General features: G+C 51.0%; 1 protein-coding gene and 1 non-coding gene across 5 annotated transcripts in view; one reads left to right on the forward strand and one right to left on the reverse strand.

Annotated features, from left to right (window-relative positions):
- CRB3 (crumbs cell polarity complex component 3) overlaps positions 1-19,362 on the reverse strand; it is a 39,551-nt gene extending 20,189 nt beyond the window's left edge. Inside the window, exon 1 of one of the 4 annotated variants that reach the window (XM_060252827.1) lies at positions 19,243-19,362. The gene's annotated coding sequence lies outside the window, so the exon portion shown is untranslated. Of the gene's footprint in view, positions 1-16,643; positions 17,028-19,242 lie in introns of those variants that run through there. The other 3 variants (XM_060252825.1, XM_060252828.1, XM_060252826.1) reach the window with 3 other exon arrangements.
- Positions 12,939-13,011, forward strand: TRNAT-AGU (transfer RNA threonine (anticodon AGU)). The gene has a single exon. It is a non-coding gene; the product is annotated as a tRNA-Thr (tRNA).
- Positions 19,363-25,151: the final 5,789 nt, after the last annotated feature.

A 25,151-nucleotide genomic window follows, 5' to 3' on the forward strand; every position in this document is an offset into this window, starting at 1 on the left:
ACCATCGCTTTGACTATACGGACTTTTGTTGGCAGGGCGATGTCTCTACTTTTGATTATACTACCCAGGTTCGCCATAGCTGTCCTCCCAAGGAGCAAACGTCTTTTAATTTCATGGCTACAGTCGCCATCTGCAGTGATTTTGGATCCCAGAAATGTGAAGTCCGTCACTACTTCCGTGTCTTCCCCTTCTATTTGCCAAGGTGTGATATCTCTGTTCCTGCCACACCCACACACCCCACAAACACACCATTTCCATTTTTTTGTTTTAATTGTTTCAGTGAAGTGGGTTTGGGATGGAGTTGATGCTAATGGGCAGAAAGATGGGACAGATGTTAACTGAAGATGCACACACTAGGGTGGCCATCCCCCCAGGCCGTGGCTGGAGATCTTCTGCTATTACAACTGAGCTCCAGGCGACAGAAATCAGGTCTCCTGGAGAAAATGGCCGCTTTGAAGGGTGGACTTCGTGGCATCATATCCCAGTGAAGTCCTTCGCCTCCCCAAACCTCACCCCAAAATCTCCAGGTATTTCCCAGCCTGGAGCTGGCAAGCCTAACAAAGACACAGAATCCTAGAATCCCAGAGTTGGAAGGGGCCATAGAGGCCATCTAGTCCAACCCCCTGCTTAGGATGCCAATCTTCAAGTAGGACAGGGGATCCTCTGGTTTGGAAGCCCTCCCCTCCACTTCAGAGTCCTTAGAAAGTGTGTGGGGGGGAGGGAAATGTCTGCTGGGCACTCCGTTATTCCCTAAGGAGACCGATTCCCATAGGGTATAATCGAGAATTGATCCACGGGTATCTGGGGCTTGGGGAGGGCTGTTTTTTGAGGTAGACGGACCAAATCTGCAGCATAGTATCCAACGACTCTCCTTTAAAACACCCGCCAAGTTTCAAAAGGATTGGACCAGGGGGTCCAATTCTATGAGCCCCCAAAGAAGGCGCCCCCGTCCATTATTTCCAGAGGAAGAAAGGCATTTAAAAGGTGTGCAGTCCCTTTAAATGCGATGGCCAGAGCTCCCTTTGGAGTTCAGTTATGCTTGTCACAGCCTTGCTCTTGGCTCCACCCCCAAGGTCTCCTGGCTCCATCCCCAAAGCCCCTAGATATTTCTTGAACTGGACTTGGCAACCCTAACCCCTGCTCAATGCAGGATCAGCCTAGAGCAGGGAGGACCAAACTGTGGCTTGGGAGCCACAAGTGGCTCTTTCACACATATTTTGTGGCTCTCAAAGCCCCCACTGCTGGCTTGGAGAAGGCCTTTGTCTCTTTAGATCACTTCGCCATTCCAAGCCAGCCAGCACCTTGGAGAATGCATTTAAAGTTAAAGTTGCTTTCTTTCCACCTCCTCCCTCCCGATCTTTATTCCTTCCTTCCCTCCTTCCTTCCCTCCCTCCCTCCTCCCTCCCTTTCCTTCCTCCCTTTCCTTCCTCCCTCACTTCCTTCCTTCCTTCCCCCTTTCCTTCCCCCCTTCCTTCCCCCCTTCCTTCCTGCTCTCAAAATCTGACGTTCATGTCTTGTGGCTCTCAAACATCTGACATTTATTCTAGAGCATGCCTGGCAAGTGTTGGTCCAGCCGCTGCTTCCAGCCCACCAGTGAAGATTCTAGAGATCAATAATTTTGTCCAAAAGGGCCTTCTGGCCCACAGGACTCCAAAGAGTGCTTTGATGTTTAAGCTCTGCTCTTAACAGACCAGGTTTGAGAAGTCTTCCCCCCCACACACACACACACACCACACCTGCCACCTGCCAGAAACTTGCAAAAGGAAGATCCCTTAGATTACCAGCTCCGTGGGAATACACGCCAACCGCGGCTTCATCTCCAGCGTGGAAAACAAACAGAACCGCACGATGCTCGGAGCGGGATGGAATTGTCAGATCAGACCAGTGGCCAAGGAAGCCCAGCCATCCACCTCCAGAGACCGCCCCCCCCCCCAAAGCCATGAAAGTAGGATCACAGCCTCCTGGTGGGGCTTGGCATGGCGTCTTTTGTAGCAGGAGCTCCTTTGCATATTAAGCCACGCCCCCTGAAGTTGGCAATCCTCCAAGAGCTTAGAAGACTCTTTGTACAGGGCCTACTGCAAGTTAGAATCATAGAGTCATAGAATCACAGAAGTGGAAGGGACCACCAGGGTCATCTAGAATCATAGAGTTGGAAGGGACCTCCAGGGTCATCTAGTCCAACCCCCTGCACAATGCAGGAAACTCACAAACACCTCCCCCTAAATTCACAGGATCCTCATTGCTGTCAGGTGGTCATCTAGCCTCTGTTGAAAAACCTCCAAGGAAGGAGAGCCCACCACCTCCCGAGGGAGCCTGTTCCACTGAGGAACCGTTCTAAACTCACAAACACCTCCCCCTAAATTCACAGGATCTTCATTGCTGTCAGATGGCCACCTAGCCTCTGTTGAAAAACCTCCAAGGAAGGAGAGCCCACCACCTCCCAAGGAGGAAGCCTGTTCCACTGAGGAACCGCTCTCATGGTCAGGAAGTTCTTCCTAATGTTGAGCAGGAAACTCTTTTGATTTAATTTCAACTCGCTGGTTCTGGTCTGACCTTCTGGGGCCACAGAAAACAATTCCACAACATCTTCTCTATGACAGCCCTTCAAGTACTTGAAGATGGTGATCCTCTCCAGGCTAAGCATCCCCAGCTCCTTCAACCTTTCCTCATAGGACTTGGTCTCCAGACCCCTCACCGTCTTCGTCGCCCTCCTCTGGACCCCTTCCAGCTTATCTAGACCCTTCTTAAAATGTGGTGCCCAAAACTGAACACAATACTCCAGGAGGATTGGCTACACCAGGGGAGTGTAGCCTAATAGGCAAAGGAGTTCCTGTTCGGAAATCTCCGGCAATTGCAACAGATCTCCAGATGGCAGAGGTTACTCCCCCTGGAGAAAATGGCTGCATCAGAAGGAGAGGGGTGCCCCTCTGCTTTTGTGGACCCCTGCCCATCCTTGGGAGGAAATCCCCCCACCCCCGCAAGCAGAACTCAGCATGAAGTGACATCAGCGCGATCTATGGTCTGAGGCTAATTCTGACCTAGCGTTTTGCCCAAAAAGCAGTGTCGCTCCAAACGTTGCCAGCGTCCTGGGGTTGCTTTCAAGTGACATCAGTGCATTGCACAACATCCCCGCCCACTCCTGGAATGCCCCGCCCCCAACTCTACCTGCCGGTGTGACTCTGGCACCTTTACACTAGCTCTTTCCTACTCCCTCACTGAAGTTCTTCCCCTCCCAAGGCTCAGCCTCCAAAATCTCCAGGAACTTCTCAACTTGTAGCCGGCGATTCTGTCCGGGGGAGCCCTTGGCAGGCACAAAGAAGAAGACGACCGCAGATTTATACCCCGCCCTTCTCTCTTAATCAGAATCTCAAAGCAGCTTACAATCTCCTTTCCCTTCCTCCCCCACAAAAGACACCCTGTGAGGCAGGTGGGGCTGAGAGAGCTCTCCCAGAAGCTGCCCTTTCAAGGACGGAGTCTCAGAGCAGCCTACAATCTCCTTTCCCTTCCTCCCCCACAACAGACACCCTGTGAGGTGGGTGGGGCTGAGAGAGCTCTCCCAGAAGCTGCCCTTTCAAGGACAGAGTCTCAGAGCAGCCTACAATCTCCTTTCCCTTCCTCCCCCACAACAGACACCCTGTGAGGCGGGTGGGGCTGAGAGAGCTCTACCAGAAGCTGCCCTTTCAAGGACAGAGTCTCAGAGCAGCCTACAATCTCCTTTCCCTTCCTCCCCCACAGCAGACACCCTGTGAGGCAGGTGGGGCTGAGAGAGCTCTACCAGAAGCTGCCCTTTCAAGGACGGAGTCTTAGAGCAGCCTACAATCTCCTTTCCCTTCCTCCCCCACAACAGACACCCTGTGAGGCGGGTGGGGCTGAAAGAGCTCTCCCAGAAGCTGCCCTTTTAAGGACAGAGTCTCAGAGCAGCCTACAATCTCCTTTCCCTTTCTTCCCCACAGCAGATACCCTGTGAGGTGGGTAGGGCTGAGAGAGCTCTCCCAGAAGCTGCCCTTTCACGGACAACTCCTATGAGAGCTATGGCTGACCTAAGGCCATTCCAGGCAGGTGCAAGTGGAGGAGTGAGGAATCAAACCCGGTTCTCCCAGAGAAGAGTCCAAGCACTTAACCATGACACCAAACCCTGTTTTTCTAACTGCTGAGACATACCTCACTCGAGGTCCTTTGCAAAAAGCTTCACCCCGTCCTTTGGCAACGACTTCAAGAAGATTATGGCACACTGGCTGGCATCCAAAGAGCTAGCCGAGGGTGGCACAACCACAGCAGAGGGCACGCCCAGCGGGAGCCGGGGTTCCTTCCTTTGAACGGCGCATGCACGCCCCGAGCAGCTTTTGAATGCGGCTCCCTTTCCAAACAGGCCTGCGCTACAGTTAGCGGAAGATCTCCGGGGATTGTAACTGATCCCCTGCAGGGGTGGCGCTGGGGGTTTTGCTGCGCCAAGCGGCTGTCCCCTATGCCCCACATCCTTGGCCCCCTATGGAGGGGTCGTTAAATGGGGAGGAGGTGGGGGTAGTTCTACCGCCTCCCCGCTCGGTGATCTGATCTGCCTCCCCCCTCCCATTTGAAGACCCCCACCCGTCAGCTGACTGCCAGCAGCTGGGCTCTTTCTTTTTCTTTAGCCGGAACTCCTTTGCATATTAGGCCCCACCCCAATGTGGCCAATCCTTTAGAGCAGGGGTGGCCAACGGTGGCTCTCCAGATGTTTTTTGCATACAACTCCCATTAGCCCCAGCCAGCATGGCCAATGGCTGGGGCTGATGGGAGTTGTAGCCAAAAAAAACATTCTGGAGAGTTACCGCTGGCCACCCCTGCCTTAGAGCTTACAGCAGGCCCTGTACAAAGGGCTCTGTAAGCTCTTGGAGGATTGGCTACCCCAGAGGGGTGTGGAGTAATATGCAAAGGTAGGGTTGCCAAGTCCAATTCAAGAAATATCTGGAAACTTTGGGGGTGGAGCCAGGAGACATTAGGGGTGGAGCCAAGATCAAGGCTGTGACAAGCATAACTGAACTCCAAAGGGAGTTCTGGCCATCACATTTAAAGGGACGGCACACCTTTTCAATGCCTTCCTTCCATAGGAAATAATGAAGGATAGGGGCACCTTCTTTTGGGCCTCATAGAATTGGACCCCCTGGTCCAATCTTTTCGAAACTTGGGGGGCATTTTGGGAAGAGGCACTAGATGCTATACTGAAAATTTGATGCCTGTGCCCCAAAAAACAGCCCCCCCAGAGCCCCAGATCAATTATCCATGATTTTCTATGGGAATAAATTTCCCTAGGGAATAATGGAGTGCCCAGCAGACATTTCCCTCCCCTCCCCCCGCTTTCTGAGGACCCTGAAGCAGGGGGAGGTGGAAGAGGCGATTTGGCACATCTGCCTGGATCCGAGGCTGCCTTTCCTCACAGGGGTGGGGGCGTCTTTTGTCCGTGTGTGCCTCCGGTAGGCAGAAAGAGCAGTGAGACATCGAGCAGCGGGTGAGGAGAGGGTGCCTAGCAGCGCCCCATGGCCAGGCAGTGCCCCAGGCAGCCGCTTACATGGCCTACTCGCACGCACTGGCTGCGATCTCCAGGTGATCAGTTCGCCTTGAGAAAATGGCTGTTTTGGAAGGTTGGACTCTATGGCATTCTACTCAGCGGAAGTTCCTCTGCTCCCCTAACCCTTCCTTCCTCAGCCTCTGTTCCCAAAATCTTCAGGTATTTTCCAAACACGGAGTGGCAGCCCTAACCACAGAACTGACCTTCGAACCAACTGCCTAGAAGAAGAATAAGAAATTGGATTTATATCCCACCCTCCACTTCGAATCTTAGAGTCTCAGAGCAGCTCACAATCTCCTTTCCCTTCCTCCCCCACAACAGACACCCTGTGAGGTGGGTGGGGCTGGAGAAGGCTCTCACAGCAGCTGCCCTTTCAAGGACAGTCTCAGAGTGGCCTACAATCTCCTTTCCCTTCCTCCCCCACAACAGACACCCTGTGAGGTGGATGGGGCTGAGAGCTCTCTCCCAGCAGCAGCCTTTTCAAGGACAGAGTCTCAGAGTGGCCTACAATCTCCTTTCCCTTTCTGCCCCACAACAGACACCCTGTGAGGTGGGTGGGGCTGAGAGGGCTCTCACAGCAGCTGCCCTTTCAAGGACAACCTCTGCCAGAGCTAAGGCTGACCCAAGGCCATTCCAGCAGCTGCAAGTGGAGGAATGGGGGATCAAACCCGGTTCTCCCAGTTAAGAGTCCGCACACTTAACCACTACACCAAACTGGCTCTCTCTAGCCATTTCAGCTGCTGTGTTTCAAAACCGCTAAATTTGCTCTCTCCAGACCACTGGTGACCTGCAAAAGTATCTTCATTATAACTGCTCTCTCTCTCCAATTTGGTGAGAGCCAGTTTGGTGGTCTGGGAAAACCAGGTTTGATTCCCCACTCCTCCACTTGCACCTGCTGGAATGGCCTTGGGTCAGCAGTAGCTCTGGCAGGGGTTGTCCTTGAAAGGGCAGCTGCTGTGAGAGCTCTCTCAGCCCCACTCACCTCACAGGGTGTCTGTCGTGGGGGGAGAAGATATAGGAGATTGTAAGCCGCTCTGAGTCTCTGATTCAGAGATAAGGGCAGGGTATAACTCTGCAATTCTTCTTCTTCTCTTCTTCTCTCTTCCTCTCCCTTGTATCTGAGTTCCAATTCCAATAACCTTTAATAGCATTACAATAGCTTGCAGAAAGAAATGGGCATACAATTTTCCCGTATGTCAAAATACAACAATATAGATACATCGAATTGTAACACCAATTGATAATTAATAATAATAGGGATAGAAAGGACAATAATCTTAATCTTTTTTGGTTTTAAACAATTTATTGGTAGCATATGGTTACAAAGCTTTTCTATTTCTTAATTTTTTTTTTCTTTTTTCACATTAACCCATATGACATTTCCATCCCCCCTCCCTCCAATGTTGGCTTCCCCGAGGTTATAAGTTCAAATCCATACTAAAGGCACTTCTGACTGCACAAAGTTCCATATATATATTCTTACAACTAAAAAATTGTCCAATATTTCTTTACTTTCCAAGTTTTGACAATAATCTTAATCTTGAGTATCACAGACGACAAAAAAAGAATGAAATTTTACAGTAAAAGGGCTTAGAAGAAGACGACATTGAATTTATATTCCACCCTCCACTCAAGAGTCTCAGAGCGGCTCATAATTTCCTTTATCTCCCTCCCCCACAACAGACACCCTGTGAGGTGGGTAGGGCTGAGAGGACTCTCACAGCAGCTGCCCTTTCAAGGACAACGTCTGCCAGAGCTATGGCTGACCCAAGGCCTTTCCAACAGGTGCAAGTGCAGGAGCGGGGAATCAAACCTGGTTCTCCCAGATAAGAGTCCGCACACTACACCAAACTGGCTACACCAAACTTAGCAGGGGACATGATTAAACATTTAAAAAGGAACATTAACAGTTTGAAAGACGCAGATAATACCCCATTGCCAGCAGAAAACATTGAAGGCTTGAAATGACTAGTGATGACGGTTATTAGAGCAGAAAAGTGCTAAAGCAGGATTACAGCTGAACATTAAGAAGACAAAAGTAATGACTGCTGAGGAAATGTACAACTTTACAGTGGACGATTTTGTTTTTTAAAAAGGGCTTACTTCAAGATTGTCTATTCCTTGGCTCTATCATCAACCCCAAGAGAGACAGACTGCAAACAAGAAATCAGAAGGAGACCAAGACTGGGAAGCGCAGCCAGGAAGGAACTAGGAAAGATACGTAAACATAAGGATGACCCCACTGATGGACCCTGAGGTTTTTGGCCACTGTGTTGGACTGGATGGGCCACTGGCCTGATCCAACAGGGCTTCTCTTCTGTTCTTATGTGACACAGAGTGTTGGACTGGATGGGCCACTGGCCTGATCCAACATGGCTTCTCTTCTGTTCTTATGTGACACAGAGTGTTGGACTGGATGGGCCACTGGCCTGATCCAACAGGGCTTCTCTTATGTACTTATGTGACATAGAGTGTTGGACTGGATGGGCCACTGGCCTGATCCAACATGGCTTCTCTTATGTCCTTATGTGACACAGAGTGTTGGACTGGATGGGCCACTGGCCTGATCCAACCTGGCTTCTCTTATGTTCTTCTGTGACACAGAGTGTTGGACTGGATGGGCCATTGGCCTGATCCAGCATGGCTTCTCTTATGTTCTTATGTTCTAGTGACCAAGATTAAATTAATCCATTCCACAGGATCTCCATTATGTATGGGTGCTGGACAATGAAGAAAGCTGGCAGGAAGAAAGTTGATTTCCCTGAAATGAGGTATTGGAGGAGAGTTTTATAGACAATGCCAAAAAGACAAATCACACACACATACACACACACACATATATATATACTGTGGCTAATAGCCACTGATGGACCTCTGCTCCATATTTTTATCCAATCCCCTCTTGAAGCTGGCTATGCTTGCAGCTGCCACCACCTCCTGTGGCAGTGAATTTCACGTGTGAATCACCCTTTGGGTGAAGAAGGACTTCTATCTGTTTTAACCTGACTGCTCAGCAATTTCATTGAATGCCCACAAGTTCTTGTATTGTGAGAAAGGGAGAAAAAGACTTCTTTCTCTACTTTCTCCTAGTAAGCAGGCTTCCCAACCCCCCCGCCCTGGCGGGGGACCCCTGAATTTGCAGCCTCCTCCCCCGCTCTCCAAAAATCCAGAAGCGGGGGTGGGGAGAACATGCGCGTAGGCATTATGTAGTTGTAGAGCTCCTGATCCGTTTGTAAAATATGTGCCTTTAAGGAAACAGGAAGGGCTTCATTGGAAAGGGTCAGTAATAGTTTCCACAGAGAACAGCCCCTCCCTTTCTTTTGCTTTCGTTTTCACAGCAAGTAGAGTTCTACAGGAAGTATTTGTGTGTGAGAGAGAGGGAGGGGGCAGGGGATTCCCTGGTTTGGAGGCCCTCCCCCCCTTTAGAAAGCGTGGGGGGGGAGGGAAATGTCTACTGGGCACTCTATTATTCCCTATGGAGAACGATTCCCATAGGGAATAATAGGGAATTGATCCGTGGGTATTGGGGGCTCTGGGGGGGCTATTTTTGAGGTAGAGGCACCAAATTTTTAGTATAGCATCTAGTGCCTCTCCCCAAAATACCCCCCAAGTTTCAAAACAATTGGACCAGAGGGTCCAATTCTATGAGCCCCAAAAGATGGTGCCCCTATCCTTCATTCTTTCCTATGGAATAAAGGCATTTAAAAAGGTGTGCTGTCCCTTTAAATGTGATGGCCAGAACTCCCTTGGAGTTCAATTATGCTTGTCACACCCTTGTTCCTGGCTCCACCCCCAATGTCTCCTGGCTCCACCCCCAAAGTCCCCAGATTTTTCTTTAATTGGACTTGGCAACCCTACTAGTAAGTCAATAGCGACCTGCAGCACTTCATATCCAATTTCTCAAACGACAAGGCCTTTCTGCCTCTGTCAAAAGATGACAAGTGCCTTCAAGGCTTGCATTGGGTGGCTTTTTGTCACCCACCCATCTCCAGCTGCCGGCACTGCGTTTTGAAGTGGGGCGATCAGATCTGAACAGAGTAGACGAACCGGAAACACGGCATGGAGGGCCCTGATTATTTCCAAGTGTGTGGGCTTGAGGGGAACATCCCAGGAACAAGCAACTGGCCTGTGTTCAAGATAAAAGCCGAGAAGATGGGCCCTTCAGGCCGATCCAGCCTCGCTTTGGAAGCCCTCCTATGAAGTTCCCCTCTCCCACTTTCGCAGCCGATATTTCCAGTTCCTTCTAGCTTCTAGATCAGGGGTGTTGAATTCATTTGTTATGAGGCCTGGATCTGACATAAATGAGACCTTGTCGCGTCAGGCCATATCTGTACCTATTTAACAGTAGGTAGCAGAAATATAAGCTTTTTAAAGGACACAAACGCTACTAAAGATATTTTTTTAAAAATTAAAATAAAACATGCTTAAAACATTAGCACTTGTTGATCTTAAAGGCGCTTTCTTTGTATTTCTCCCATGGGATTCAGGGAACTGGGCAAAGGAAGCTCTGGCTCTTTCCTTCCTTCCCCAGGGGACCAGGAGGGGGAGGAGCCTCAGCCAATGGAGAAAATAGAGGTTTTGCTCCGTAGCTCCTATGCGATTGAGCAAGCCTTGCAAAGCAAGCTGAGATGAAGGAAGCAAGAGAGAGCGAGAAGGAAGCAGAAAAGAGCCAATTGCTCTGTGGGGGGGCTGATAGCTAGCAAGATATGGCCAGTTTGGTGTAGTGGTGAAGTGCGCGGACTGTTATCTGGGAGAATCTGGGTTTGATCCCCCACTCCTCCACTTGCAGGAATGGCCTTGGGTCAGCCCCAGCTCTCACAGAGCTGTCCTTGAAAGGGCAGCTTCTGGGTGAGCTCTCTCAGCCTCACCTACCTCACAGGGTGTCTGTTGTGGGGGAGGAAGGGAAAGGAGATTGTGTGAGCCGTTCCGAGACTCTGAGATTCAGAGTGGAGGGCGGGATATAAATCCAATATCGCAGGGGTGGCCAACGGTAGCTCTCCAGATGTTTTTTTGCCTACAACTCCCACCAGCCCCAGCCAGCATGGCCAATGGCTGGGGCTGATGGGAGTTGTAGGCCCAAAAAATATATATCTGGAGAGCTACCATTGGCCACCCCTGCGATATCACCATCTTCCCTCAGGGCAGCTCTCCGCTCTTCCTCAGAAGGTAGCAGCCATTTTGTTCCGGCATGCAGAGATACCAGGAACAGCTTTCCCTGAGACGCTGAGGAGAGATTCCGCATATCTGAACCTGTCTTGACAAAGCCTCTTTTGCCCCTTCCCTCTTGCCAAGATCAGGGCTAGAAACTGGGCCAGAAGCAAGGCCTCGTAACCAGCTCCTTTCCGTGACTTTGGGCAGGTTCCTGTGAGTAATGTGTAAGAACGGGGGTGACACCGACTCATCCGTCAATGCGAGCAGGAGTTGTTCACCAGGAAGTCGCCCTGTTGATCCACATTAGCAAACACTGCTGACGCCACTGTCCTGGGATCCAGCGAGCAGGCGACAGCAAGGTTAGGGACAGGGTGATGTAACCCAAAAGCATCACCGTTAGGCTGTTTTTAGTCTAAACCGTGCCTAACATTTATTTTTTTTAAAAAAAAATTCTTTTCTAGATGACAAACGTGCACTATTTAGGTCAAGATGATCGATCCAAGTGGGCGGCCATCTTGGCCTGAAGCAACAGGACAAAGTTGGAGTCCAGGCAGGCACCCTGAAGGCCAACTAAATGGTCTTAAATGGTATCGCTTTACTCTGCTCTGGTAAGACCTCGCCTGGAGTCTTGTGTTCACTTTGGGGCACTGCATTTTAAGAAGGATCTAGACAAGCTGGAAGGGGTCCAGGGGAGAGTGACGAAGGTGGGGGGGGGGGGTCTGGAGACCAAGTCCTACGAGGAAAGGCTGAAGGAGCTGGGGACGTTTAGCCCGGAGAGGAGGCGGCTGAGAGGTGATAGGATCACCAGCTTCAAGTCCTTGAAGGTCTGTCCTAAAGAGGATGGGGTGGAATTGTTTTCTGTGGCCCCAGAAGGTAGGACCAGAACCAGTGGTTTGAAATTAAATCAAAAGAGTTTCCGGCTCAACCTTAGGAAGAACTTCCTGACCGTTAGAGCGATTCCTCAGTGAACATATGAACATATGAAGCTGCCTTATGCTGAATCAGACCTTTGGTCCATCAAAGTCAGTATTGTCTTCTCAGACTGGCAGCGGCTCTCCAGGGTCTCAAGCTGAGGTTTTTTCACACCTATTTGCCTGGACCCTTTTTTGGAGATGCCAGGGATTGAACCTAAGACCTTCTGCGGAACAGGCTTCCTCCTCGGGAGGTGGTGGGCTCTCTTTCCTTGGAGGTTTTTCAACAGAGGCTAGATGGGCATCTGACATCGATGAAGATCCTGTGAATTTAGGGGGAGGTGTTTGTGAGTTTAGAGCAGTTCCTCAGTGGAACAGGCTTCCTCCTCAGGAGGTGGTGGGCTCTCCTTCCTTGGAGGTTTTTCAACAGAGGCTAGATGGCCACCTGACAGCAATGAAGGTCCTGTGAATTTAGGGGGAGGTGTTTGTGAGTTTAGAGCGGTTCCTCAGTGGAACAGGTTTCCTCCTTGGGAGGTGGTGGGCTCTCCTTCCTTGGAGGTTTTTCAACAGAGGCTAGATGGCCACCTGACAGCAATGAAGGTCCTATGAATTTAGGGGGAGGTGTTTGTGAGTTTAGAGCAGTTCCTCAGTGGAACAGGCTTCCTCCTCAGGAGGTGGTGGGCTCTCCTTCCTTGGAGGTTTTTCAACAGAGTCTAGATGGCCACCTGACAGCAATGAAGGTCCTGTGAATTCAGGGGGAGGTATTTGTGAGTTTAGAGCAGTTCCTCAGTGGAACAGGCTTCCTCCTTGGGAGGTGGTGGGCTCTCCTTCCTTGGAGGTTTTTAAACAGAGGCTTGATGGCCACCTGACAGCAATGAAGATCCTGTGAATTCAGGGGGAGGGATTTGTGAGTATCCTGCATTGTGCAGGGGGTTGAACTAGATGACCCCGGAGGTCCCTTCCAGCTCTATGATTCTAAGTATAATTCTGGGTATAAATTTGTGTGTGTACATGCACACAAAGGCTTAGAATGAAAATTTTTTTGGCTTTAAAGGTGCCTTAGTGGACTAGAACTGTGTGCTTGGTGAAGATTTATTTAATTTCAAGCCTGCCCTCCCCATGAACTGTGCAGGAAGGGTCACAGCAAATATTCCATCGAAGCTGTAGAGTCTCGTGAGCAAAAATTCTACTTTGTGAGTTACTGCCGTTAAAGTTGTGAACAACTGCATCAATTACTTCGCTCTGGGGCCATTTTTCCTGAGCTAAGATAAAAATGGATAAGCCGGAGGTTTAAAAACTAAGCTAGCTCACGCTAACTCAACCTAGAGGGAGGGGATGGTGGCTCAGTGGTAGAGCATCTGCTTAGTAAGCAGAAGGTCCCAGGTTCAATCCCTGGCATCTCCAACTAAAAATGGTTCAGACAGGCGTTAAAAAGCTCACCTTGAGATCCGAGAGAGGCGCTGCCAGTCTGAGTAGACAAGACTGACTTTGATGGGCCAAGGGTCTGATTCAGTATAAGGCAGCTTCATATATTCGTATGAACACTGGCTACAGCATAAAATCTCAACGATCACATTGAAGCAGTAAGATATATATATATAATTATCTGTCACCATCTTGATGGCTTCACTGTCATTTTACAATATCTCCAGGCTAGCAGCATTTTACAATATCTCCAGATTATGATGTCCTGCTTTGCAGAGGCTGCCAAGCTATTCGGCCTAGAAGTTAGTCTGAAGAAGACAGAAGTTCTCCACCAGCCTGCACCCCAGGAAGATTATCACCCTCCCTGCATCACTGTGGGTGAATCAGTTCTGAAGACAGTCCAGCAGTTCAGCTACCTGGGGTGCATCATCTCCTCAGATGCCAAGATCGACAAGGAGATTGACAACAGGCTGGCAAAGGCAAACCGTGCATTTGGCCGACTGCACAAAAGAGTGTGGAGCAACAAGCATCTGAAAAAAGGCACAAAGATCAATGTTTACAAAGCGGTTGTGATGACAACCCTCATCTATGGCTCCGAATCGTGGGTTTTATACCGTCATCACCTGCGACTCCTTGAGCGCTTTCATCAGCGCTGCCTTCGCACCATCCTCAACATCCACTGGAGTGACTTTGTGACCAACACTGAAGTCCTCAAGAGGGCGGAGGTTACAAGCATCGAGGCACTGCTGTTGAAGACGCAGCTGCGCTGGGCAGGGCATATTTCTAGGATGGAAAACCACCGCCTTCCCAAGATTGCCCTGTATGGCGAACTCTCCACCGGCCATCGAAATAGAGGGGCACCAAAGAAGAGGTACAAGGACTCCTTGAAGAAATCCCTTAGCGCCTGTCACATCAACCATCACCAGTGGTCTGACCTAGCCTCAGATCGCAAAGCATGGAGGCACACCATCCACCAGGCTGTCTCTTCTTTTGAGAACGCACGCATAGCTGGTCTTGAGGACAAAAGGAGATTGAGGAAGAATCGCACTGCTACAGGACCAACCCTAAATCAGACTTTTCCCTGCAGCCGCTGTGGCCGGACCTGCCTGTCCCACATTGGTCTTGTCAGCCACCAGCGAGCCTGCAGCAAACGTGGACTATTGCACCCTTCTTAAATCTTCGTTCGCGAAGCCAAGCCGAGAGAGAGAGAGGCTAGCAGCCTAGAAGATAACCCTCAACAATTAGGAAAGAGAATCATACAGCTGGAAGGGATCACAAAGGTCATCTATTCCAACCCCTGAGCCAATGCAGGGAATTCACAGCTGCCTTCCCTCCCACTCCCCCGGTGACCCCCTGCTCTAGGCCCAGAGGAGTCTGACAACCATTTGGCAAAATGGATTCCTATTTTCTTTCCGCACAGATTACAGGCACAACACGGCAGCCGCCTCACAGACACCGGATTTTCAAAGCAAGATCAACACCCAGGCAGGTCTAAGCTGTCAGTGTGATTCAGCAGCAAAAAAAAAAGTCTAACGCAGTCTTGGGCAATGTTCCCTCTAAGCTGCTCTAGGCTGATCCTACACTGAACAGAGGGTTGGACTAGATGGCCTCTACGGTCCCTTCCATTTCTATGATTCTATGATCCCCAGAGCACAATCCCCTGGAATAGTGGTCCCCAGCCTTTTTGGCACCAGGGACAGGTTTGTGGAAGACAGTTTTTTCACCGACCGGTGGCGGGGGGATTGTTTCAGGATGATACAACTGTGCACTTTATTTCTATTATTGCATTGTAATATATAATGAAACAATTATACAGCTCACGGCCCGGTTGCTAACAGGCCATGGACCGGTACTGGTCCATAGCTCAGGAGTTGGGGATCCCTGCACTAGAAGGTTCTCAAGAACACGACCCACCGTTAGGCACCGCAGCTGAGAAACAACAGCTGTTTATTTAACTGAGATTTGAACAAGGGGGCCCTTCCTGGTGGATTGGGCTCCACGTCAGTCAATGGCAAGACAGCAGCCCGCCCTTTGGCTTTTCTACCTTAGGCACTGAAAATATTTGGACCCAACCTGCAATGCCCGGCAAACAGATTTCAGTTACCTTTGAACGTCTCTTTCCAAAACAAACAGACGTGCAGTTTCAACAGCAGGGGCTCGACCAGTAACAGCAAAAGTCCAGCAATCTACAACACACACTGCTTGCACAAAGGGCTGCCCACCTCCTACTAGGGTCTGGAGAGCTCCTGGGATGACATCTGATCTCGGCAAAAGTGTCCCTCGATACAACAGCTACTTTGGAAGATGGCTACAGCATTATACCCTGCCATGCCTAAATCTCCAGGAATGTCCCAAAACAGAGTTGGCATCCCACTGCAGCTGTCTAACAGCAGAGCAGACCTATGGATATCTTTCATTTTACTACAACTGCCAGTTACAGGAAAGTACCAGGCAAATCTGAATCACACCAGAGCTGGGAGCGTATTTTCAGTAGGCCCTGTCCGCCTGGCAGAACACCAGCTGTCTTTCAAAATGCCAAATCCGATTACTTCTCTAACGCATCACATTCTGAGAATCTGAAATGCAGAAATAACACTTGAACCTGCTGTTTAAAGGTACGTAACCATCGAAGGGGCATGTATAGAAACACAGGGTTGCCAAAACCGTCTTCTGGCAGGACTCTTGTGTCCTTAACAGGCAAGGAGAACTGGGTTGCCACCACCACGTTAAGAAATCCCTGGAGATTTGAGGAGGGGGAGTGGAGCCCCCTGAGGAGGGCAGTGTTTGGGGGAGGGGAGTGAATTCATGGGGTATGATGCCATAAAGGGGGGTGGGGGTGGCCAAACTTGCTTAATGCAAGAGCCACGCAGAATAAATAGATTCCCGAGCTAAGACAAAAATGGGTGAGCTGGAGGCTAAAAAACTGTGAGTTAGCTCACACTTAGAGGGAACACTTAGCGTGACAAGAGACAGGTTGTGTCCACTTACATTTTGCACCCCCTGAGCTACAGCTGCCAACTCTGGGTGACGTGAGGGTCAAATGTTTGAGAGCTGCAAGATGGATGGAGGGAAGGAAGAAAGGGAAAGAAGATATTGGATTTATATTCTGTCCTCCACTCCGAATCTCAGATTCTCAGAGCGGTCAAAATCTCCTTTCCCTTCCTCCCCCACAAGAGACACCCTGTGAGGTGGGTGGGGCTGAGAGAGCTCTGACAGCAGCTGCCCTTTCAAGGACAACCTCTGCCAGAGCTCTGGCTGACCCAAGGCCATTCCAGCAGCTGCAAGTGGAGGAGTGGGGAGTCAAACCCGGTTCTCCCAGAGAGGAGTCCACGCACTTAACCACCACACCAAATCCCTCCCCAAATCCTTCCCTCCTCAAATCTCCAAGAATTTCTCAACCCAGCCATAGTTCAGGAGGTGCAAAATGTCCATGGAACACAACCGGTCTATTGGTCACGCTGTATATTTATACATCCTAAACACAAAATAGAAACATGTTCCAGGTTGTCCGACGAGAGATTGCTGCATTTTGCGTCCAGGCAGGAGAAAACAGCGGGGAGTTAACTTTGCAACGAGTCAAATCGTAAAAAGTACGGAAAGTCCAGTCCCACCTGCAAGACGCTTCTCCGGCTTCCCGAGCAGCAGGCCGCGCTCCTGCAAGCAGCCGAACGCCTCACCTGCTGTTCCCTGCATACCAAGCCCGCTCTTAAAGGCAGGGAAGCCGGCCAGAAAGTGGTGTTTTTCCCCCTGGTTGGTTGGCACACAACCGCTGGGTGGGGGTGGAAGAGAAACTACCAGCAGGAACAACAGGAGAGCACCCAGAGCTGGCGAATGGCGTTGGGCTTTCGGTATTTGGAAGAGCTGGGGGGGGGGGGCATCTGCACCTGCTGGAACTCCCTTTCCAAAAGGGAAAGAGCCTTCCTCCAGTGGTCACCCCCTAAACAAGGCAGTAGCTGGAGATCTCCTGGTATTCCAGGTAGGGTTGTTAAGTCCAATTGAAGAAATATCTGGGGATTTTGGGGGTGGAGCCAGGAGCAAGGGTGTGACAAGCACAATTGAACTCCGAAGGGAGCTCTGGCCATCACAGTTAAAGGGACTGCACCCCTTTTCAATGCCTTCCCTCCATTGGAAAGAATGAAGGACAGGGGCACCTTCTTTGGGGGCTCATAGAATTGGACCCCCTGGTCCAATCCTTTTGAAACCTGGAGAGTGTTTTAAAGAGAGGCACTGGACGCTATGCTGAAAATTTGGTGCCTCTGCCTCAAAAAACAGCCCCCCCCCCAGATACGCACAGATCAATGCTCAGTATACCCTATGGGAATCGGTCTCCATAGGGAATCATGGAGTGGTCAGCAGACATTTCCCTCCCCCCGCTTTCTGATAACCCTGAAGCGGGGGTAGAGCCTCCAAACCGGAGGGATCCCCTGCCCCCACCTGGGGATTGGCAACCCAACTTCCAGCTGATCTTTTGAGACAGAGGCACCAAAAAAAAGAGAAAAGTTTGCCTGGAGACAAATGGCTACTTTGGATGGTGGCCTGGAGGGCATTCTCCCCGCCCCTCTCAAGTCTTTCCCCTCCCCAGACTCCACCTCTATCCAGCCCAGAACTGGCAACCAGGTTGAGAAATACCTGGAGAGTTTGGGGGTGGCACAAGGCCACTCCAAAGCGGCCATGTTCTCCAGGGGAATTGATCTCTGGAGAGCAATTGCAAAAGGGGCTGAGCTCCAGGTCTCACCTGGCGGTTGGCATGCCTAAAAACTCAGGGTCAGACGAAGGTCAATGAACCCCGGAAGACTGTCTCTTTGGCTGCCAATGCTTGCCAACTTGGGGTAGGGGATTCCTGGAGAGTAGAGAGGTAGAATCTGTGGGGAGGGAGGGCAGATTTGGGGCAGGGGGGAGAACGAGCCCTGCGGCAGAGAGGGTCCAGTCGCCCCCTCCAAAGCGGGCTTTTTCTCCAGGGAGACTGATTCCTGTCACCGGAGACCAGCTGTAATTCCAGGAAGTCTCCAGGCCCTACCAGGAGATTAGAAAACCTGAAGGTTCCATGTTGCAGCCTCAACACGGAAACGAAACTGCTGAATATTAAATATACCCAGGGCTCTGTTTTTGAGCTGGAATGCACAGGAATGCAGCTCCAGCTGGCTTAGCATCAGGGGGTGTGGCCTAACATGCAAATGAGTTCCTGCCGGGCCTTTTCAACACTAAAGCCCTGCGAGGAGCAGTGGTGATGTCAGGGTGTGGCCTAACATGCAAATGAGTTCCTGCTGGGCCTTTTTGACACAAAAGCCGTTTGGAGCAGTGGTGATGTCGGGGTGTGGCCTAACATGCAAATGAGTTCCTGATGGGCTTTCTACTCAAAAGCCCTGCGTGGCGCAGTGGTGATGTCGGGGGTGTGGCCCCACATGCAAATAAGTTCCTGCTGAGCTTTTTCTACCCCAAAAGCTCAGAATACGTACATACATTAAAGTTAAAAATCCAGCCTCCGCTAATATGAATTCAAGCCACATGCTTCCATAGGACTACAAGCCACGGCTGATGAAAAATAAGCCACGCAGAACTGGTAACAAAAAGGGAGCTTGAGGCGGTGGGCAATGTTCCCTCTCAGGCGCAGAGCAAAAATCCTACTTTGGGAGCTGCCGGTTCAAGCCGTGAGCTCCTGCATGAATTCGTGTGCTCGGGGGCCCTTTTTCCTGAGCGAAGGCAAAAAAGGTGTGACCCAGAGACTCAAAATCTGTGAGTTGGCTCACACTCCCTCAGCTGAGAGGGGACACTGGGGGCGGCTCCCATCCAGCCCGGGAGGGACCCCTAAGCCCGTGGCCTCCGTACCCAGCCGCGCCCTTGCAAGGGGCGCCGCCGCCCATTCCGACGTGCGCGGGGACTTCCGTGTCCGGCGGGGAGAACAACTGCTTGTACAAAAAAAGGCACTTGGGAAAAGTTGCTGGGAACTGCAGGCGCACGTGGGGGGGGGGGGGGGCGGAAGTCTGGAGCCGTTCCCTGCGTAAACTAGCTGGGCTTGCCTGCCGCCTCCTCGCGAGGAGGAGGAGGAGAGGCCGGAGGCACGCGGCGGCCCGGGCCCCGGCTGGCCTTTGCACCTGTAGTGGACGGGGGGGGGGAATCCAGCCAGGGGGCCACCCCTCCCGAGCCCCTGCTGCCTTCTGCTCACCCCCCACCCCCGTAGCCACCTGTCCCCCAGGTGCGGCCCCCACTCACCTGCCCGGCCGCGTCTGCCGACGGCGCTTTCTTCCCCTCGGCGGCGCCTCCTCCCCACCCCCGGGGCACGTGACGCGCAGGTGGGCCCCTCCCCTCCGCACCTGAGCCAGGTGCGGCTCCGCCCCTTCCCCGCTTACTTGGCCAGCTAGGGGGCGCCCTCCCTCCCTCCTGCTGCCCGCGCCACAGTGGCCGGCCCCGGGGCGGGGGGGGGCAGGGCGGTTGCCAACTCCCGCTTCCGAAATGACCTGGGGATTTGATAGGGTTGCCAATCCCCAGGTGGGGGCAGGGGATCCCCCAGTCCGGAGGCTCTCCCCCCTCCCCGCTTCAGGGTAGGGTTGCCAAGTCCAATTCAAGAAATATCTGGGGACTTTGGGGGTGGAGCCAGGAGACATTAGGGGTGGAGCCAAGATCAAGGCTGTGACAAGCATAATTGAACTCCAAAGGGAGTTCTGGCCATCACATTTAAAGGGACGGCACACCTTTTCAATGCCTTCCTTCCATAGGAAATAATGAAGGATAGAGGCACTTTCTTTTGGGGCTCATAGAATTGGACCCCCTGGTCCAATCTTTTTGAAACTTGGGGGGTATTTTGAGAAGAGGCACTAGATGCTATACTGAAAATTTGGTGCCTCTATCCCAAAAAACAGCCCCCCCAGAGCCCCAGATACCCGTGGATCTATTCTCCATGATTTTCTATAGGAATAAATCTCCATAGGGAATAACAGAGTTCCCAGCAGACATTTCTCTCCCCTCCCCCCGCTTTCTGACGACCCTGAAGCAGGGGGAGGGCCTCCAAACCGGGGGATCCCCTGCCCCCACCTGGGGATTGGCAACCCTACTTCAGGGTCACCAGAAAGCAGAGGGGGGAGGGAGATGTCTGCTGGGCACTCCATTGTTCCCTATGGAGACTGATTCCCATAGCATATAATGGCGAAATGATCTGCGGGTATCTGGAGCTCGGGGGGTGGTGTGGGGCTGTGTTTTGAGGTAGCAGTACCAAATTTGCAGCGTAGCATCCGGTGCCTCTCCTCAAAACGTCCTTCAAGTTTCAAAAGGATTGGACCAGGGGGTTCGAGTCTGTGAGCCCCCAAAGAAAGTGCCCCTGTCCTCCATTATTTGGAATGGAGGGAAGACCTTTAAATCTGATGGCCAGAACTCCCTGTGTAGTTCAGTCACGCTTATCACAACCTTGCTCCTGACTCCGCCCCCAGTCTCCTGGCTCCACCCCCAACGTCCCCAGCTGTTTCTTGAGTTGGACTTGGCAACCCTTGGACTTGAGGGCAGGAGGGAAGGGATCTCGGGAGGGGGCCACGCCCTGCAAGACTGCCTTCCTACGCAGGCGTGGTTTTTTTCCAGGAGAAAAGGAAGACGTCTTAAATAAGTGATTGGTATAGTCTGGAGACGAGTTCTAATTCTGGGAGGTCTCCAGCCCCCGCCTGGAGATTAGCAACCCTTGCTGGGGGCTTCAAACCCCAGCCAGCTCCTGCCCCAAAAGGGAAGGTAGCAAATGCCTTCCTTTGGTTTCTACCTGGTGAGGTTGCCAACACAGGGTTGGGAAGTATTAGATTTGGGGCCTGAAGACGGTGCGGCTTGGGGAGCGGGAAGACCTCAGCAGGGTACACCATGGACTCCACCCGCCGAAGCAGCCGTTTTCTCCAGGGGGAGTGACCTCCGTAGTCTGGATATCAGTCATGATTCCAGGAGATCTCCAGGTGCCACCTGGAGACTGGCAACCCTCGGAAAGAGCATCTGGGCATTTTAATTTTGCAACGGAGGAGAACTACCTTTTTCAGACCGTCGGTACATACAACGCTATGCAGCCATTTTATTTCATTTATAGTATAGTGCAAGGGGTGGCCAAATGTGCTTAATGTAGGAGCCACATGGAGTAAATGTCAGGTGTTTGAGAGCCACAAGACAGGAACACTGAGTGTTTTGAGAACAGCAAGAGGAGGGAGGAAAATAGATGGGGGAGGGAGGAAGGAGGGAGAGGTGGAAAGAAAGCAACATTAAATGCATTCTCAAAGCTGCCGGCTGGCTTGGCTTGGAAAAGTGATTTAAAGAGACAAATCCCTTCTCCAATTGGGCAGTGGGAGCTTTGAGAGCCGCACATCATGTGTGAAAGAGCCACATATAGCCACAACTTGGTCACCCCTGTATAGTATTAGCTGCCTTCTTGCGGGAGCTGAAGGCAGTTCAGAGCAGAGATGAACAAAACACACAGAATAAAATGCATTCGAAAACAACATCAAACCCAACAGATGGTAAAAGAAACAAAAGATGCTAAAAGGGTCCAACCACAACAGATATCATATGCTCCAAATAAAATTTTATTATGCTGCGCATACAACAGTGACATTAAAAACAATGCAGCCCGACAGATCAAGCTTTATATAAAGCTGTAATATTTACCAAACCCAGTTGATAAAGATGTCAAATGACCATCAAAAAACCATTGGGGAGGGACGGTGGCTCAGTGGTAGAGCATCTGCTTGGAAGGTCCCAGGTTCAATCCCCGGCATCTCCAACTAAGAGGGTCCAGGCAAGTAGGCGTGAAAAACCTCAGCTGGAGACCCTGGAGAGCCACTGCCAGTCTGAGTAGACAATACTGGCTTTGATTGATCGAGGGTCTGATTCAGTAAAAGGCAGCTTCATATGTCCATTCGTGTTTCCTTTCGGCCTCTATCTCAGTGGAAAATAATAACACGCTTTTACACAACACAAAAACCCACCACTTCCAGATAACACTATACATCAGGAGTGGCCAAACTGGAGCCACGTGTGGCTCTTTCACACATAGTGCGCGTGTAATGTACTCAGTGACGAGACGTGTAGAAGGCAACATACTTTATTAGAGGGTACATCACAGAACGGGGCAACGCGGGCCGGGACCCGCTTTATATACACTTTATCCCGGAACAGCCCACTAACTGGCCAGTCCAATCCTGGCCAGTCAAACTTCTCGCCACAGATCGTGATTGGCGGGGTCCTTTCGCGCCTCTGCTGCATGGCCGCGCAGTGCTTTATTTCAGCACAAGACGCTACAGCGCGGCTCTCCAACTCGGAAAAGCATGTCTCTCTCAAAATCGCTTTTTCAAGGCAAGCCAGCCGGTGGCTTGGCGAATGCATTGAAAGTTGCTTTCTTCCCACCTCTCCCTCCCCCCATCTATTTGCTTTCCTGCCTGCCTTGAGGTCCCAAATCCCAATCTGACACCCTAACCCCCCTTTCCCATCCTGGCTCTCCCTTGTTGGTCTCTAAGGCGCTTCCAAACTCAAAACACCTGTAGTAGGATGGCGAGTCCCAGGTTTTGCTGAGATAGTGAACAGGAAACGTGGCAGAGCAAATCCCAGGTCTTTGTTTAGCTGGGGGAGGGGCTGGGGGTGGGGAGGCAGGCTGTCGGTGCTTTTCTCCTGTGGAGTGCTGCCCCCTGCTGGTAGAAAAGCTCTACTGCATCCTCTTGGAGCCATGAATAACCAGCCAAATTGGCAGCCAGGTTAGTCTCCAAGGTGGTGATCACTGAGACCTTTCCTGATGCCCACCAAGTGTTTCTAGGACGCGGGTGGAGCCAGGTGGGGCTTTCACCTAGCAAGGCTTCTGATTGGCCACTGGAGATTTGATTGGCTCTGCAAAGTTTTTAACATGTTGCTTTGGCAGGCTGCCACCACAGCCCAAGGATCGATGCCCTGTTTGCCCGAATCCTGGAGCAATCATTTTGTGGCTGGCTCCGCCTCCTGTGGCAGACATTTTGTGGCTGGCTCCGCCTCCTGTGGCAGACATTTTGTGACAGCCGCTTGTTACGGCACCCGCCATGCTGTGTCAGAATTCCAAGTGTGCCGGCAGACTCATAAAGGTTGGAGACGCCTGCATTATAGCCAAAGGAAGCCTTCCTATTCAGAGGCTGGCACCGGGGGCAAATGAGGCGGGAAGGGGGGCTATTGGCAGAGGTCTCAGATTGCCCCCCTGTTCTATTGTGGCAAGTTGTGCACTCGGTGATGTTTGTCCTTGAGGGCCAAAAAGCCTGTGCTGGAGTTTGGTTTCACTTCCTCTTTTGGCTGTTGGCTGTTAGGGACTGTACAACTTTTAAAATGCCTTCCTTCCATAGGAAATAATGAAGAAGAGAGGCACCTTCTTCTGGAGCTCATAGAACTGGACCCCCTGGTCCAATCCTTTGGAAACTTGGGGGGTATTTTGGGGAGAGGCAGTGGATGCTATATGGAAAGCATGGTGCCTCTACCTCAAATAGGGTTGCCAAGTCTAATTTAAGAAATATCTGGGGACTCTGGGGGTGGAGCCAGGAGACTTTGGGGATGGAGCCAGGAGACATTAGGGGTGGAGCCTGGAGCAAGGTTTTGACAAGCACAATTGAACTCCAAAGGGAGTTCTTGGCCATCACATTTAAAGGGACGGCACATCTTTTCAATGCCTTCCTTCCATTGGAAATAGTGAAGGACAGGGGCACCTTCTTTTGGGGCTCATAGAATTGGACCCACTGGTCCAATCATTTTGAAACTTGGGGGATATGTTGGGGAGAGGCACTAGATGCTGTACGGAAAATCTGGTGCCTTTACCTCAAAAAGCAGCCCCTCCAAAGCCTCAGATACCCACGGATCAATTCTCCATGATTTTCTATGGGAATAAATCTCCATAGGGAATAATAGAGTTCCCAGCAGACATTTCCCTCCCCTCCCCCCGCTTTCTGATGACCTTGAAGCGGGGGGAGGGCCTCCAAACCGGGGGATCCCCTGCCCCCACCTGGAGATTGGCAACCCTAACCTCAAAACAAATACTCCCCCAGAGCCCCAGATACCCGTGGATCAATTCTCCATTATTTCCTATGGGAATAAGTCTCCATAGGGAATAATAACAGTTCCCAGCAGACATTTCCCTCCTTCCCTTGCCCCCTCCCGCTTTCTGTTGACCCTGAAGTGGGGGGAGGGTCTCTAAACCGGGGGTTCCCCTGCCCCCACCTGGGGATTGGCAACCCTAGGCAGGGGCCAGGAATGCCCCTGCTTTTGTTCCAATAAAACTTCAATTCTTCTGGCATGGTGTGCTTGTGAAAAATGGGCGACAAAGATGGTGAGGGGTCTGGAGACCAAGTCCTATGAGGAAAGGTTGAAGGAGCTGGGCAGGTTTAGCCTGGAGAGGAGGCAGCTAAAAGGATCAAGTAGAAATGGTCACGCGAAGGTCTTGTCGCTGGCACCTCCCGCTAAAAGGATCAAGTCGTATTCTGACCATTTTTATTGCTTCATCTCACAATATTTTTTCTTTAAAAAAAAACAAGAATTTAGAATTTTTTTTTTTAACCCTGTAAATTAAAAATGTAAATAGTTTCAAGTTTCTTCATTTCTCCTACAATTCTCTGTCTTTTTAAATTGAGCAGCTTGCCTAGGGCACCAAAACCCCTACCGCCGGCTCTACCTGCAGAAATCCAGCTTTCCTTGTCCTGGAGATGCAGGGCGAAGAAAGCTCCACTGCTTTTGTGTGTGTGAAAACAAGTTTATTTCAAAATTCGGAAATACACAACAGAATCGCATTCAGAATTATGATCAAACAAAGAGAAGCCACCAGAAAAACCCAACCAAATAAACTCAGATTGCAAACAACATGCAATTTACGCAAACCGATGTTGTACCAAAATACGCGGCACATTTGAACCCGAATTCCCATTTCAAAAGTAATCCAGAAAAGGGGACCGTTGAACTCAAAGAGTTGGCCTACGACATGGAGACCTCCTCCCATCGAAATTATGAGCGATTTGATCGAAAATAAAATATCCCCGGCATTTTTTTTCAACCAAACCTCTAACGAAGGGGATGGCTTCTGTTTCCAGAGCAAACTTATCCGCGTTCAGCAGCAGAGAAATTAACTCCTTTTTTAAAGGCAGAAGTTCTGAAATCTTCCCCGGCGT

Source organism: Heteronotia binoei, chromosome 13 (assembly GCF_032191835.1).
Source record: "Heteronotia binoei isolate CCM8104 ecotype False Entrance Well chromosome 13, APGP_CSIRO_Hbin_v1, whole genome shotgun sequence".
Lineage (NCBI taxonomy): Eukaryota > Metazoa > Chordata > Lepidosauria > Squamata > Gekkonidae > Heteronotia > Heteronotia binoei.